Raw genomic sequence first — 17,232 nt, 5'->3', positions numbered from 1 at the left:
CTCCCCACGACATTACCCCGTAAGTTAATAAAACCACAATGCAGTAGTATCACTCAACCAAAGTGCAGTAGTGTCACTTGCCCCAATAGTCACAACACCAAAAGAAATTCAGCCCCAAATCTCATACACACAGGAATTATCACATGTTTATCATCACGTTTCTCAGCTAAAACAAAAATTCGCTGTATTTGCAAACAACTTTCCACGTAAAATATTAACCTCGGATTCTTACGTCAAAACGCTGCAGATTTGCGCAAAATAAAAGAAAAAGTAGAAGAAAATAAAAGAGAGAAAAAAAATGTTAAAACATTTCACCACCAAATTGCAACAACCAGACAGCAAGAAAAAAAAATTTAATTGCGCGACAATATATTAATCACCACAACCAATTCTTTTCAATTTTGAGATATGTCTTAACCTCGACCGACCTGTTTTTCCTCTAAGACTACAAATCTGTTTCCAACTTTTTGCTCAATGACTTTAAACGGACCTTCAAACTTCGGGCCTAATTTGTTGTTCAATTCATTTCTCACGTTAAGTTTTAAAAATAAGTTGTCTCCCACATTTATCTTGGGATCAGATGTTTTACTAATACTTTTCTGTACCATCTCTCTGGTTGTGGATTCGAGATTACGGCTGAGACAAGCATGTCTCTCTCTCGCTGTGGATACCAACGCCTCGATCATATCCTCCCCGTGATGAGGTATAGTTAGCAAATCAAATGTGCCTCGTGCTGGGCAACCAAACAAAGCTTCAAATGGAGACATTTTAATGGAATCACTAGCCATAGTGTTAATAATATGTCAAACAACATCAATATATCTGTCCCAGTTCTTATCATTACCACCTACAGTTTTCCTGAGAGCCTCGAGCACTTTCCTGTTTGCTCGTTCACACAAACCATTAGCCTCAGGTCTGTATGGGCTAATTGTTACTTTCTGTATCCCCATGACTTCTGCTAAACATTCCAAAGTTTTGTTAAATTCTCTACCATTGTCGGTCAATAGAACTTCGGGTGAGCCGTATCTGCAAATGATACCATTAAAAAATGCTACAGCTACTTCTTCAGCCGTTTTATGCTTAAGTGGGAAAATTTCTACTATCCTTGTAAGTTCATCTATTATCACTACCAAGTACTTGTTCGCATACCTAGACTCACAAAAATTTCCCAGGATATCCATAAGTATTCTCTGAAAAGGTCTACTCAGTATAGGATACAATCCTAACTTGCATGAAGTTATCCTTGCAGGCTTGCATGCGTTGCACACTGTACAATTTTTCACAAAATTTTCCACATCTTTCCCCATGTTTTTCCAAATATTTTTAGCACGAATCTCATCATACGTTTTTTCTATTCCCAAGTGTGGACTGCAGAACATGCAATGAACTATATCCAAAACCACTGGAATTAGGACTTTCGGAATTACGATCTGTTTCGTATCTCCTTTACTTTCACTGGTTCTCAATTTGTATTTAATTTTCTTAACCAATAGATTATCTTCTAACTCCAAACCCGAGAAAGGCAACTTATAACGTTTCCTGACTAATTCCCCTCTAAGAAACGCTTTTGTGTCTGCTAGAATCTCATCTTCATCTTGCCTTTGCTCTATGAGAGATATATCCCATTATATAGACTCGCTAGTGACTTGCACAACTTGGAACTCTTCCGTGTCGTGAAAACTCCTACTGAGAGCATCTGCAACTACATTAAATTTGCCCTCTATATATTTGAGCTTTGCATCAAAATCTCTGATAGTCAAAAACCATCGAGCCCCCCTAGGCAACAAATCGGGTTTATTAAAAAAATCTAATAATGGCTTGTGGTCTGTAAGAACTACTTTATTCCCCATCAGTAATCGACACTATTTCAAAGGCTTCTTTATCTATGGTAGCCATTGATCTCTCATTGCTGCCCTTTGTCCTGAACTTTCCCATCAAACTTTTGCATAAGGCAAGCACCTATACCTTCCTGGCTGGCATAGGTCACTAATGTAAAAGGTTTGCTAAAATCTGGAAACTTCAAAACTGGGGGATTCATTAACGCATCCTTGAGCTTTTGAAAACTATCCGACTGGGGTTCCTTCCATTGAAATTGAACGTCTTCCCGCAATACATCAGTTAGGGGAGTTGCTATATTAGAGAACCCTTTCACAAACCTCCTGAAGAAACCGGAGATACCCAGGAATGACTTAAACTCTTTCTTTGATCTGGGGGTGCGAAAATTCGCTATTGCTTTGACTTTATCGTTATTTACTCTGACCCCTTCCTTAGATATGACATGGCCTAGATATGTGATTTGTTTTTTCAAGAATGAACACTTAGCTAGCTTAATTTTCAACCCTGCCAATCTTGGCTTCCTAAGTACTTCTGCAAGCACTTCCAGGTGTTGCGCGATCGTGTCTGTTGCGACCAATATGTCATCCATATGCACAAAAATATTTTCACCCAATAACCCGTGCAAAACTGTTTTCCAACCTGGTAAAAGTCATTGGACTGCCCAATAAACCGAAAGGCATTTGTGTAAATTCATAGTGTCCCTTGGGCACTGAAAAAGCCGTATATTACTTGCTACTTTCACTAAGAGGGACCTGCAAAAAACCCTGCACCAAATCAATTGAGCTATAAATATTATGTCCCCTGATTTCAACAAAAAGATCTGGTATGCATGCGACTGGATAGTGGTCAGGGATTGTCTTTTCATTTAAACGTCTAAAATCGACGCATACACGGACAGAACATATCCTTCTTAGGCACTGCTAACAAGGGAAAGTTGTAAGGAGACACCCTAGGTCTAATGATTCCTTCTCCTTCCCATCTATTGACCTCTTTCTCTACCTGTTCTCTGATTTTGAAAGGTATGCGGTATGCAGGAATATAAATAGGTTTTGTACCACCCTCCAAATTTACCTTGCTCTGACACATTAGTCAGCCCCAATTTATCACCTTGTAAGGCTACCACATCCCCAAGAGCTCGCGTATCGCTTCAACATGTTCACTATAATCCGCATTAGCTAAATGTTCTCTAAATATTCGTTTCCTGATTGTATTTCTGCCTCTGAAAACTCAGGTTTCCCCTCTACGATAGTCACTGAACCACTATCACAACTCCAATCTTGGAAATCCAATATATATGTATTCCTCTGGTATCTCCTAACTGTATCATTACAGTTTAGTAATTCTAACCAAGTAAGCCCATCCTTGGATACACTGTTCACCGATGCCATGCTAATAACCCCTCTAAGCCTCTCGCTATTTTCAATAACAAACACATCCATAGGTTTTCTCACTTCCTTCAATTTGACTTTTGCCATAGTCCTTGAACCAGACATTAACACAATATCCTCTGATAAAACACCTCTATATTTGTGGTTAGTACCTCCCCTTTCCACCACCCCATAAACATTACCACCCTTAGTATCATCGCCAGCATTGATAGTATCAGAAATAACATCAATATTAGTATCAGTATCCCCCATCCATAATATCATCACCACAATTGTTATCACCATGAACTCCGATAGAATCCCCGTAATCATCTCCCATATCACCGATGTGGGTTTTAATATTACCACTCTCTGTAACTCCCATATCACCACCATTAGTATCACCGAACACATCTTTTTCAACAATCTCCATGTTCTCTGTTCTAATCACGTCCTCATAAGGAAGAAAAACACCAGGTATTCTGACTGTTATCCCATTAATACCCGCATGGATCGAAATCTTGTGTCTCCTACATGCAGGATGACCCAGCAAAAGTCTGTTGCCCAACGCAATTCCTTTCATCACCAAAAAAGGTTCTGTTAGTACTCTGTCACCGAGAGTAAACTGTATTTGAACACAACCCAGGGTATTTAATCTATGGGCTTGCACATCACACACCGTCTCCATTGATGGTTACAAATGATGATGGGAGAAGATGGATTGATACAAATTATAGTCCATTAAATTGATGGACGCACCTGAGTCTATAAAGATCGGGATATCCACATCCCCTACTGTTCCATAAACTATAGGCCTGGGCTCTGGGGCATCCCCCACGAGACCACAATGGCATGTACTAATCACCTGTCCCCTTTTTGTTGATCGGCCTTCCAGAAATTTCGCTACCCCTTTGCCCTCTGGTTTTACCACCTGGGAAGTCCTCTCATTATAACTCCCAGAACTTTGAGGTGTAGGCCTCGCATCTCTCCGTATCTGAGTCGGACAATATTTAGATCTACACATTTTCTTTGGATGCCCTAGTTTATTGCAATTGAAACATTGCAACTGCTGTTGCCTTTGATCGATCGATCTCTTGTTATATTCAACTTTTGCATACAGACGGGGAGGAGAAAATTCTGTGTCTCTTTGCACCCTATTTCCCGGGCCTATCCCATTAAAAATTGTACTATCTACAGTGGGACATTTAGACATATGTTTCTCAATTTGGGCATAAAGTAATTCTTCGTCTGAAGTAGGTTCAATCTTTTCATCAACACCATTCACTATTGCATCTGGTACATCGTGCAAGAGTATCGAAAAATGGACCAGTTTATGTAAATTGTCAAGTGAAACACAACCTCCTGTAACCCATTTAGATGTTTTCAATTTTCCATACCCAATCTGCCACTGAGTCAAAAAGTTTTGAACTATGTTCTACAAGGCTATTTGTGCCTTTCCATATTTTATATAGACCCCTGAGGTCCCTCACCATATCTCCATGTTCCTTTGAGCCATAAGCTGCTTTTAAAAATGTTTGCAAATCAGTCCAGGTACGACATTTTGCAAATTGGAAACTTTTGCAGCGATGGGAAAGGTCACCTTTATTGAAATCTAGCAAAGCTTTCGCCACTCTAAACTTCTCTATTTCATCCGTTATGTTTTTTACACTTAAATAATTATTCACACCTTCAATAAAGATTAGCACTGGCTGTGACAACACCCCATCTACGATTCCCCTGAATGGGCTCACGCCCCCACTCATGTTCATTACGTGATGGACCAAAGTTGTAGAGCTCTTTGCGTCCGCCATTTTCTTGTCTGTACAGAAGCTTTTGTGTTCTATAACATTCCCCTACCTCAATAACATCGATGTATTTATATACACACAAAACCCAATCCAGAAAAACTAATACAAATTTCCCCCAATAAAGGATAAAAAAAAAAACACGCCCCGCGCCCAGTATATCATCCCACAACAGCTGTTTGCAGAACAAGGTCACACAAAAAAAAGAAAGGGGATAAAAAGAAAGTGCAAAGCGCTTTGCTCGGCGGATCAGCCCAGTAACGAACTTCCCTCGTCCCTTACTCAAACGCTCACCTCTTCCCTCTCTCGCTCTCTCTCTCTCTCTCTCTCTCTCTCTCTCTCTCTCTCTCTCAGGGCGTGACTCACACTATTACAATAAACCCCCAATGTCCTTCGAATTTCGAGAGACATCAAAATAAAAACACCCTTTGAGCAAATTCATCACAAATAAAAAGAGAACAAAAATAAAAAACAAAGAAAGAAAAAAATAAAGAAAGAAACAATGAAATTGCACTCACATCTTCATATGACTGGAACCCAAATTTGTATACCCATTGCACATATGCGTAGCCTATTCACCACACTCACGAAACACTTTAACCCTTAAACGCCGAAGCGGTAAAAATAAAAAACTCCCCCGAATTCCGGAGCCGGTTTTGAGCGAGCGCGGAAGCGGAAAAAATAATTTTTTCAAAAAATCACAGCGCGCTTAGTTTTGAAGATTAAGAGTTCATTTTTGGCTCCTTTTTTTGTCATTGTCTGAAATTTAGTATGCAATCATCAGAAATGAAAAATAATATCATTATCATATGTAAATAATGCGATATATGGTAGCAAAAAAAAAATTCATACATAATTGTATTAAAATCACGCTGTGCAAAAAACGGTAAAAGCTAACGAGTTTCTTTATTTTTTCGTTGTATTGTACACTAAATTGCAATCATTTTGATATATAATACATTGTAAAACAATAAAAACAACACCGGAAAAATATTATCACAAAATGATGTACGAATTCGTAACACGCAGACGTAAAAAAATGTTTTTTTTTTTAAATTCACCATAAATCTAAATAGTGTTCTAGAGACTTCCAATTTGTTTCAAAATGAATAAAAATGATTGAATATTACGATACTGTAAGGGTTTTAGCTTACAATTGCGTTTTTCGACCATTTCGGTAGAGTCAAAGTTGACCGAACGTGGTTTTTTTTCTTTATATTGTGATTTATATGCAAATATTTCGGAAATGAGAACAGCTACAACCTTCAAATATTTTTCCTTTTATTGTACATGAAATTGCGCACATTTTCATATATAAAACTCTATGAAATGCCCAATATGAAACGGAGCAAATTTTCCGAGAATTCGATGTACGCAATTCGGAGATTTATGGCGGAGAATCCGCCCGCGGAGGGAAGGAAAGTTTTTTTCATAAATTCACCATAAATCGAAATATTGTGCTAGAGACTTCCAATTTGTTGCAAAATGAAGTTAACTGATTGAATATTACTAAAATATAAGAGTTTTAGCTTACAATTGCGTTTTTCGACCATTTCGGTAGAGTCAAAGTTGACCAAACGTGGTTTTTTTCTATTTATCGTGATTTATATGCACATATTTCGAAAATGAGAAAAGCTACAACCTTCAATTATTTTCCGTTGTATTCTACATGAAATTGCGCACATTTTCATATATAAAACTTTATGTAACGGCTAATTTAAAATGGTGCAAACATTACCACAATCGCACGTATGATTTTTTCGGAAGAGTTACCGCGCGGACGTAAGGAAAATGTTATTTTTTTCATAAATTCACCATAAATCGAAATATTGTGCTAGAGACTTCCAATTTGTTACAAAATGAAGTTAAATGATTGAATATTACTAAAATATAAGAGTTTTAGCTTACAATTGCGTTTTTCGACCATTTCGGTAGAGTCAAAATTGACCAAAGGTTGAAAATTTGTCACTTATCATTTTTTATATGAAAATATTTCAAAACTGATAAAAGCTACAACCATGGGTTGTTTTTAGTTGTATTGTGCATGAAATTGCACACGTTTCCATATATAAAACTTTATGTAACGGCTAATTCTAAAATGGTGCAAACATTACCACAATCGCATGTATGATTTTTTTCGGAAGAGTTACCGCGCGGACATAAGGAAAAAGTTTTTTCATAAATTCGCCATAAATCGAAATATTTTGCTAGAGACTTCCAATTTGTTGCAAAATTAAGGTAAATAGTTGAATATTCACTACAATATAGCGTTTTTAGCTTACAATTGCGTTTTTCGACCATTTCGGTAGAGTCAAGTTGACCGAAGGTTGAAATTTTGGCACTTATCGTTCTTTATATGGAAATATTTCAAAAATGATAAAAGTTACAATCATGAGTATTTTTTTGTTGTATTTCAAATGAAATTGCACACATTTTCATATATAATACTTCATGTAACGGATAATTTAAAACGTTGCAAAAATTATGTCAAAGTGACGAAATAATTTTTATTTTGAGATGTGCACTGATACTTTTTAGTGCGATAAGAAAGAAATTCGCGCTTGCGCGCCTGTGTAACGATTGTAAACAAAACAACGCCTTGATCCGTGAACTCCCAGCATCCCCCAAGGCGCGTGATTCAAAAGTTTTTGGCTGGTAGGCCTATAAGTATTTTTCCGCGAATTTTTAAAAAAACTTTTTTGAGCCGACGTATGGTACGTCCATTCGGAAATCGGGGGAGATTTTGACTCGACGTTTAATACGTCCATTCGGCGTTTAAGGGTTAATATGTCAAAAATTAAACTTTTTCCCTCACAATCTCAAGACACTGGTTTTCATGGAATCACTGACGGCGCTAAAACTGAGATGCATAGAGACACCCGACGCTTCGAACACCACACCAAACCATTGAATCAGCAAAAAGAACCCCGAGTGACATAATTATAACCCCTTTTCCTACCAAAAAATATATGTCCAACTAGTCACCAGTCTCTTCGGAGGCGTGGGTTTGAATCCCACCGCTGCCACCACTAACTATAACCCCCCTAACAAAACTACACATATGACAACCCTTACCTGTTGGCAGCAGGTGCCCTCTCTCAGCAAACATTGTCACTAGGCTAATAAGCTCACATAAATACAAAATATGCTATTTATTACCCAAAGCAGATGAACATAAAATAGAACAAAATGATTAATAAGTTATAGTTATAAAAAATCCAAGTCTGCCTCACACAAAAGCTATAAATTATCATTCCACTCTCCTGGAATAGTCTAAGTAATCACTCCAAGTCTCAAATGTCAACTGCTACACTTTAATAGTCAGGTTTAGAGAATCCCGTTTATAGAACCTATGATTATGGGGACCCATCTGTAACAAGAGATATATTCATTATATTATTACACAATATTAATAAAGGTATACATTTCACACTTCTCTCTTTTCAAAGGCAACTGTTTCTAAGTCATTTAAATATGTGCCATACCTTGAGATGGGCTTTCCTCAACACCTGGTGTCCTTCTCGATTGTCTTTCTTCTTATCTCAAAGGAATTTGTCTTTCCCTTAAGTGCCTCGAACGGCCGAAACCGCGGCCGGAACCGTCATTGCACATGCACAAATGGATGCACACATCTGCCCCACCCCAAGATCGCCCATGGTTACAGTGCGGACAGCACCAGTCCAAAATTCACACATATTATATTACTTCGTTCAAGAAGGCTATCTCTACGGCACTATCTGTCTCCAAGCAAGAGAAGCTGATACAACATGTAATTCACTAATACACACACACACACACACACACACACACACATATATATATATATATATATATATATATATATATATATATATATATATATATATATATATATATATATATATACATACAAAACTTCAGAGGGTGTCCATGATACAAGATGTAAAAGGATCAAGTTTATAAAACAAAACGAAACGTTTTGCACATGAAACATCTTTGCATCATCAGTCTGCGAAAGAGCAATAAGACAAATAAATAACATATAAAACCATACAATGAAAACTGATGATGCATAGATGTTTCATGTGCGAAATGTTCCGTTGTAATAAACTTGTATCATGGACACCCTCTGAAGATTTGTATATAATTTCTACACTGAATGACTATATATATATATATATATATATATATATATATATATATATATATATATATATATATATATATATATATATATATATATATATATATATCCTTAGAAGACGGAGCTGCCGCTCTATGTACATCTCATCAGGGGAACCATAGGGAAAGGCATCGTACTCAGGTACATTTATTTCGTCGACGTTTCACGACTCATAGTCGCATTCTCAAGGCTATAATTAAAGATAAACACACGAACATTAAAACAATACGCACTGCATAATTCATAAAAATTACGCGATATTTAAAAATTCAATGAACATCAACATCAGAATGTAGAACATTTAAAAATTTATGAATCTCTTAAAACAGAAGAACATACTGAGCGCTAAATTACAGTACAGTTACATTAAAATATTTAAAAATTACAGAAAAAAAAAGTATACAAAAATTACGATATGGGTGCCTAAAAAATTAAAAATAAATAAATAACACTAAAACAGTAAGGCTATTCTATACCTTATCCTCGCAAAGGACGGAGCAGGTTGACTGAGAGAATTTTTAGAAAAATAAAAACAAATAAACAAGCACTCTAGGCGATAAACAACTGAACAGAGGAGGATTGCGCATTTAAGGACGGAAACTATCTTTTTTATCATAATGGATTCCAAGGTTGTTAGGTCGTTTTCGTTTTGCGTTTTGGCCTATAATAGTAAAATCCTTATCATTAATATATGTTTTACATAATTTAGAGTGATTTCTGATATTTGACTGTTCGGGGTTTGTTAATCTGCTGCCCGTTCTAAAACTTAAGCCCCTGTGAGAATCTATTCTCACTTTTAGTAACCTCTTCGTACAACCCACATAAGTCCCGTGATCACATCTCGGGCACGTATATTTATATACAACATTAGATTTTAGAAGAGGACTAAGGCGGTCTTTCGTCTTAAACAGGGATCCGATAGTTATGGATTTTTTTGGTTTTTTGGGACGATTTTTAGGTTCAGTGCCGGGAATTAACCTTTTGAATAATTGCCAGGAACTTTTTTCTGAAGAGGTTGTCATGAAGAAAAGGGAAGCTAGCAAAGATTTTTAATTTTGGGACTGTCAAAACCGTTGGCACCTCTATGAATCGGGCATCAAGCATTTTCTTAAGCATTTTGAACAAAAGTTTGTCTGGAAAGCAGTTATTTTTAAGATATTGGGAAAGAAAGTTAATTTCTTCATTAAAAGTAAACCAATTAGAGGTATGGGTAAAGGCCCTGTGTAGGAGAGTTGAGATAGTATTAAGTTTAAAATTATAAAAGCAAGAACTATAAAAGTTGATACCTAACCAGTAAAAGTCTTTTTTCTAAAAACACCCGTGTAGAAGCCTTCCTCGTTCCTGGACACTAGAACATCCAGAAAGGGAAGCTTGTTATTTTCTTCTTCATCGAGTGTAAATCTAATATCAGATTTACACTCGATGAAGAAGAAAATAACAAGCTTCCCTTTCTGGATGTTCTAGTGTCCAGGAACGAGGAAGGCTTCTACACGGGTGTTTTTAGAAAAAAGACTTTTACTGGGTTAGGTATCAACTTTTATAGTTCTTGCTTTTATAATTTTAAACTTAATACTATCTCAACTCTCCTACACAGGGCCTTTACCCACCTCTAATTGGTTTACTTTTAATGAAGAAATTAACTTTCTTTCCCAATATCTTAAAAATAACTGCTTTCCAGACAAACTTTTGTTCAAAATGCTTAAGAAAATGCTTGATGCCCGATTCATAGAGGTGCCAACGGTTTTGACAGTCCCAAAATTAAAAATGTTTGCTAGCTTCCCTTTTCTTCATGACAACCTCTCAGAAAAAGTTCCTGGCAATTATTCAAAAGGAATTCCCGGCACTGAACCTATAAAAATCGTCCCAAAAAAAAATCCATTAACTATCGGATCCCTGTTTAAGACGAAAGACCGCCTTAGTCCTCTTCTAAAATCTAATGTTGTATATATATACGTGCCCGAGATGTGATCACGGGACTTATGTGGTTGTACGAAGAGGGTTACTAAAGTGAGAAATAGATTCTCACAGGGCTTAAGTTTTAGAACGGGCAGCAGATTAACAAACCCCGAACAGTCAAATATCAGAAATCACTCTAAATTATGTAAAACATATATTAATGATAAGGATTTTATTATTATAGGCCAAACGCAAACGAAAACGACCTAACACCTTGGAATCCATTATGATAAAAAAGATAGTTCCGTCCTTAAATGCGCAATCCTCCTCTGTTCAGTTGTTTATCGCCTAGAGTGCTTGTTTATTTTTATTTTTCTAAAAATTCTCTCAGTCACTGCCCGTCCTTTGCGAGGATAAGGTATAGAATAGCCTTACTGTTTTAGTGTTATTTATTTATTTTTAACACCCATATCGTAATTTTTGTATACGTTTTTCTGTAATTTTTAAATATTTTAATGTAACTGTACTGTAATTTAGCGCTCAGTATGTTCTTCTGTTTTAAGAGATTCATAAATTTTTAAATGTTCTACATTCTGATGTTGATGTTCATTGAATTTTTAAATATCGCGTAATTTTTATGAATTATGCAGTGCGTAGTTTTTAATGTTCGTGTGTTTATCTTTAATTATAGCCTTGAGAATGCGACTATGAGTCGTGAAACGTCGGCGAAAAAATAAATGTACTGAGTACGATGCCTTTCCCTATGGTTCCCCTGATGATATATATATATATATATATATATATATATATATATATATATATATATCTATATATATATATATATATACATATATATATTATATATATATATATATATATATATATATATATGTGTGTGTGTGTGTGTGTGTGTGTGCTCATGTGTAAGTGTGTAAGTATATATGTTTATACGCCAAATCCACATATAAATGCATAATTTCAAAAATACTTTAATTCCCACCACTGATAAAATAACGAATTTCCCGAAGACTGCCGATTCCACATGAAACGAAAAGCCGTGATTAACGGTTTGAGGGCTAACAACAGCAACAACAACAACAAAGAAATAACTGTTCATAACTCTTGAAAGAAGTAGCTCCCCCTACCCCAAAACTTTGTGCCCATGGCGGTAGCTTTGGTGGGTTTTTGCCGCTCATTATTCAAGGGAAAAAAAACTTTAGTCTCAAAGAAGACTGTTAATTATCCAGAAGTTTAGGCCTATGCCCGGCCGAACGGAAAATCCTTTGGCGATAATATTAATCTGTAGCCACTGCTGGTTGTGCATTTTAAAAAAAAATTTTCAAAGGTGTTTTTATATATACATTTTGCTCCACAAAATAACTGCAGCAATTTTTAGACGTATTGTACGTATTTTTAGTTTTTATGTATATATATATATATATATATATATATATATATATATGAATATTATATATATATATATATATATATATATATATATATATATATATATAGATATATATTATTATATCATATATATATATATATATATATATTATATATCTATATATATATATATATATTATATAATATATATATAATATAATATATTATTATAATATATATAATATATATATATATAAGACTAATATATATATAATATATATATATATAAATTATATATATATATATATATATAATAGTTTTTCTCTTAAAATGCTGCAGCAATTTTTAGACGTATTTGTACGTATTTTTACTTTTCAAATGTGTTTTTTTTATATATATACAGTTTTGCTCTTAATGCTGCATCAATTTTTAAATGTATTTGTGCGCTTTAAAACTACCATATCTAACAAAGCTTCGTGTATATTGTTATTTCTATTATGTAAGCTAATTTACCACCTTTACTTTTTATATCTCTAATAATATAATACATTTTAGTTATATTTTACTTGCTTAGATTTAAAGAAATAATGGCACCTTAACCCCAGCTAACGAAGCTCACAGATTCATTATCGCGAACTGAGTGCCAGATTTCTTAACGGTAGGTTGCCGTGAAACGATAATCGAAACTTAAGATTCGTTGAACACGGTCGTGTTCTTAATTTATTTATTCATTCAATTGATCTTTTCAATACGAAAATTTATTTATCGTGTCCTTAAATATGATATCAGGTGTCGCTTGTAATATTGTCACAAAAATTCTTATTAAATTACCTCTATAATCATATAAGGATAGCTAAGTAATAACAATCTTAATTCTCAGGATAGTATATTAATTATCCAAGCTTTCATTTTCTCTCTCTCTCTCTCTCTCTCTCTCTCTCTCTCTCTCTCTCTCTCTCCAGTCCATTACTCTCGCTTTCTCTCGTTCTCTGTCTCTCTCTCTCTCTGCCAATTCATGTCTGTTCATACCCTTGTTCTATTTATAATTATCTTTCCCTCACCTTTTTGAATTACTTTATCTTCTCTTTCGTTTTTTCCTTAAATCTCTCTCTCTCTCTCTCTCTCTCTCTCTCTCTCTCTCTCTCTCTCTCTCTCTCTCTCTCTCTCTCTCTCTCTCTCTCTCTTTTACCTTTTACCATTCTATTTTCTAATTCCCTGCCTGACTCAAATTTTGAACTGGTCCCCAGACCTCTCAATGCATTAATTCTACCCTCTCTCTGTCTCTGTCTGTCTGTCTGTCTGTCTGTCTCTTTCTCTCTCTCTCTTCTCTCTCTCTCTCTCTCTCTCCAGTCCATTACTGTCGCTTTCTCTCGTTCTCCGTCTGTCTGTCTCTTTCTGCCAAATCATTTCTGTTCACTTATTTTCTTTCATACCCTTGTTTTACTTAAATTCTCTTTCTCTCGCTTTTTTAAATTACTTTGTCTTCTCTTTCTTTTTATTCCTTAAATATCTCTCTCTCTCTCTCTCTCTCCTCAGTAGCCATTTTGCTTGGTGAGACGTTCCCGCGCACAGTCTGATTAATCAACAGATATCACGCGTTTAACATATGTCGTTGATAAGATTAGTGTGAAAATAGTAGGATAAAGCGTCTACTAAGTTAGTTCATCAAGTGAAATACTGTAAATTAGATCAAGATGGTAGTAAGTTCCAACGGTGGTAAGAAATGGCGAAATTTAGCGTGTTTAGCAGATTCGCAATACGATGAGGTAGCAGGAAGGGAACTGGCATTTCTCATCTATGAGATCAACAACAGCCCTAACCAAAAAGATACAAAAGCATTTATAAACATATTAGAAGGATATGATCCTTCAAACTGGAACAAATCAACAGAAAACATCTTGAAAATAATTGAAGACATTCCAAATAAAATCCAAGTGGTCAAGAGACTCATAAAGAAAATTTACATCAATCAATATATTCCAATAAAGAAAATGAATAAGGTGAACATTGTGAATATTCTAATTGATGCAATAGGAAAAAGAATGCCAAAAGCATACAAACTGTGTAAGGTGTGGTATAGCATAGTTAATCCACAAAACCTAATCAGAAAATGTTCTGCATGCAACATTCCAACGCATCCTCAATGTGTTGAAGTAATGCTAGATGTGAGTAAGGATACCAGAATATTTTGCTCAACATGTCTATCATGGATAGACAATGTTATTAAAGCAAGACTTAATGTACAAATAGTTGAGGATGAAGAAGAAGAGGAAGAGGAAAAGTAGAAGAGGAAAACGGAAGAGAAGTAAACAAAACTGAAATGACAGAAAAAAATAAGGAAAACAAAGAAAATACTCATTGATACTACATATGAGGCAATCAAGCAACATACATACGAAGAAATAAATTATGACATGACAACACAAAAGAAAATCCCGAAGAGGCTCTACCCAGATCTGCACACTGATGGGAAAGAGGAAAAAAAAACTAGAATGGAAAAGGGGGGACCAAAGTCTGCAACCTTTTGAAAAGAGGGAATTGAAGATTCAGAGAAAGATGTTACTATAAACATCCCAAGGTATGTCACAGCTATGAAATCTATGGTAAATGTGCATACCTAGACAGCTATGAGGATGATTGCAGAGATCTACATCCAAAAATATGCAAAAACCTAAAAGAAGGAAAAGGATGTAAGTTCGACAAAAAATGTAAATATATGCACCCTGTAGTCATGAATCAAAATCAAATAAATAATCAATCAAATAATAAAATACAAAATAAGAAAGAAACAAATAAAGAGAAGAACAAAGAATATATGAAGGAAAAAAGCAAGCCATCACCGTGATATGGAGTGTCAGCAAAAAATTTCCAAGCATCAGCTCCAAGATACAGCTCAAGAGATAAGAACTGTATTTATGATGCAAGAGGATATTGCAGATACAGAGAAAATTGCAGATTCAGACACAAAATGAATAATTATGATGAAGGAAGATCAAATATTATGGAAAAGTTGGATTTTTTAATGTCAGAATTTCTGGAAATGAAGAAAAGAACAACATACCAGAACAGGAAAGAGACATGGGAAAATCCTTATTAAATGAAGGAGAAAACACACAAACCATCATAGTGATGAATGCGCAGGGTTTAGTTACGAGTAACTCAAAAAGAAAAATAGAGTATTTAGAAGAACTAACCCAAATTGAATAGAAAATAGATGCAATGAATATAAGTGAAACCTGGTATTCCCAAGAGACTGGGAATGGCGATCAAATAAAAGGGTTCCAAACTTATAGATCAGATAGAAAAATAGAAATCAAGGGGGAACTGCAATATATGGGAAAGACAAAAAACAAGGAAAAATATATGAGAAATATAGTAACTCAGAATGTGAACTAATAGTGGTAGAATTTGAATCTGAAAAATTAATGAACATAGTAATATATAGACCCCTAATACTAAAGAGTTCGACTTAATAATAGAAAAATTGGATGATATATGTAGAAATCACAAGGACTGGACTATTCTCCTATCCGGAGATTTCAACTTCCCTTTCGTAGACTGGAAAGAACGAATAGGAGATTGTGGTTGTATTTATACATATAAAAAAAGAGAGTAGTGCAGAAGATAAAAGGCAATTCGAAAAGCTATTAGATATGCTACTAATACAACATTCAACAAATAAATCACCTGCCAACAAGAAAGGAAAATACTTCAGACTTAGTATTTGTGAACGAGGTGAATTATATTAAAGAAATAATAGTTTATAATGCAAGTATTTCTGACCATAATGTCATAGAATTAACAGTCCATTCCAAAGCAAGTGAAAACAGAGATAAGCAAGAAATGAAAAAGAGGGAAGGATATGGAAAATACAACTTCTACAGTAAAAATATAAAATGGTCAGAAATAAATGAAGAATTAAACAATGATTGGGATAACATTTTCGTAAGTGATGGTATAAAGGCAAATACGGAGATATTATATAAAATATTAGAGAAAATAGTGGATAAACATATACCGAAGGAGAAAAGTAAACATCAGTCATGCATACCAAGAGACAGAAGGATCTTGTCCAGAAAATCAGAAAGTGGAAAAAAGGTATTGTACCCCAAATAAAAAAAGCATGGCGAAAGTGGAACGAACTAAAAAGTAAGATAGAAAATGCAGAACAAAAAGATCATACAATCAAAAGAAAAAGAAAAAATGGGACTTGAAAAAAAACCCTAGAAAATCCAAGCAAAAACCCCAAACTATATACTCGTATGCAAAAAAGATGAATAAAAGAAGAATAGAAATAGGCCCTCTAAGAATTGAAGGGAGATTAACAAATGAACAAAAAGAAATATGCAACATATTGGTAGAACAATATAAGAGAGAATTCACCCCTAGAATTGATAATGAAGATAATGATATAGAAGTAAGGGATGAAAATAGTGAATATTTAGCAGACATAAATATTAATGAAGCTGATATTGTGCAGGCTATTAATGAAATTATAAATGGAGCTGCAGCAGGGCCTGATGGTGTCCCAGCTATTTTGTTAAAGAAAGTAGCTCATTCTATCGCAAAGCCACTTGCAATATTATTAAGACAAAGTATAGATATAGGCAAGTAATTATAGGCCTGTGAGTCTAACATCACATATTATGAAAGTGTATGAAAGGGTAATGAAGAAAAATGTTATGGAACATTTAATAAAAAATAATTTGTTTAATATAGGACAACATGGTTTCGTACCTGAAAAAAGTACACAAACCCAACTGTTAGTCCACCGTGAGAA

The sequence above is a fragment of the Macrobrachium nipponense genome, chromosome 10 (assembly GCF_015104395.2).
Source record: "Macrobrachium nipponense isolate FS-2020 chromosome 10, ASM1510439v2, whole genome shotgun sequence".
NCBI classification, from domain to species: Eukaryota; Metazoa; Arthropoda; class Malacostraca; order Decapoda; family Palaemonidae; genus Macrobrachium; species Macrobrachium nipponense.
The sequence above is the reverse complement of the archived record's forward strand: the minus strand, read 5'-3'. Positions refer to the sequence as shown.